Raw genomic sequence first — 1,762 nt, forward strand, 5'->3', positions numbered from 1 at the left:
GGTATTGACATCTGAGGGTCTAGAAATTCAAGCAAACCCTGTATTTGATGGAAGTTGCTCACTGTGGGGTACTTTTTACAGCAGCAGTAATAGTTTGTCAATCTGTTATATGAGCATTCTGATGCTTCAGCACACTCTGCCTTTAGTAATCCATGAATTGCTTCCAGGTTAATCATCTGATCATATGGCACAGGGTGATGTGAGACCCACGTAGATAAGTGTTGGTTCTGTTTATTATGTAAGCCTGGTACCCCCTGATTCCATATTTTTATAGCCTTGTACCTCCATTTCTTTGATGTGCTTACAAATTTATTAATTTAGGGTTATGGTTGCACTGTTTGTTGTAAAAAATCACCTGTTTTCATGGGTCTACATTTGCAAGATGATGATCAGCTTTCTTTGTAATAATGAGAAGTTTAGAACATTTCTATAGGCATTCATAGATTAACTGAGTAATAAAACTGAAGTGTTTTATATCATCATTCTGTCTGACTGTTCATCTTCTATTTGTTTTGGTTTTAACAGGGATGAAGAGGCATGACAGTCAATAAGTGAGGAGCCTACAACTGAGCTGTATTCCCAGCTCTGTTTTCATATATTTGGAAATTAATCAGCATAAATGTCCATGAATGCTGACTCACATAACACATGTAGAAATTTCAAATAAATGTTGTGTTAAACATGACCAATATTATAGGGTGCGCGCTATTTGTATGAATTTTGAAATAAGAAAGTTAATGTGAAGCAGCACGAGGATGGTCAGGAGCTGCCTGGTGATAGGATGCAGGAGGGAAGCAGCAGGAGGGAGGGTTGCAGATGAGCCACAGGACACACTGCAGGATGACACGTGTGCTCCCTGCTTTGACAGTGTGTGCTTATGCAAGTACATGTGCATTAATATTTCTCAGGTGCACTCTTTATATAGGAGCAGTTTATGTGTTCCATCTGGTGAAACTGTCAGAGACAAACAAGTCTCAATAGAGAAAAAGAGTGAGAGAGTTAATGACAGGTAAAAATGAGAGATTCACTGCCAGGCATCCGCATGAAAGCCGATTCTGTTTTCTCTCAGCAAACAGTGGAAGGTAGCAGAGTCACACATGTTATCCCGATAGAAAGAGGGGAATAGAAGCATCACTAGGCGTGTCTTCTCTGTGCAGGAGCTCAAACAGGAAGCAGTTGTTTCACAACTCAGGGGAGTATAACCCCAGGCAGTGGGGAGAAGACTTACAGTACATCAGCTCTCCTGTAGGAAAGGAAACTGTTTCTTGTTTTTTTTCTTTTGTCTTTTTGAGTCAGGGTCTCGCTATGCAGTTCAGGCTGACCTTGAGCTCACTTTGTAAACCAGACTGGCCTCACACTCGCAACAACCTTCCCGCCTCAGCGTCTGAGTGCTGGGAGGACAGGTGTGCACCACCATGCCCGGCAGGAAACTGTTTCTGACACTTTCAAAATTTAAATATTTCCAAAGCTGAAAAGTAGAACACAAAAAATGGATATTATGTGTACAAAAAAAATAAAAGCAGATATAAAGATAAATATCAAGAAATTATCTCATAATGAGTTTTCCATGAACACAGAAAATCCATTGCATGCGTATATAGGGTTCCTGAAAGCAGAGCAGAGCTGACATTCTCATACATAGACCTCATCTCTCAGATGTGATCAAGGACCTCCCACTCATGCTGGGAAGCCAAGTGCACCTGCACCTCCTCACTCTGCTCTGCACCTCCCCAGGACCAACACAGGTTCCTGATGTGATGTC

The sequence above is a fragment of the Chinchilla lanigera genome, unplaced genomic scaffold (genome assembly GCF_000276665.1).
Source record: "Chinchilla lanigera isolate Chin_1 unplaced genomic scaffold, ChiLan1.0 scaffold00168, whole genome shotgun sequence".
NCBI lineage: Eukaryota > Metazoa > Chordata > Mammalia > Rodentia > Chinchillidae > Chinchilla > Chinchilla lanigera.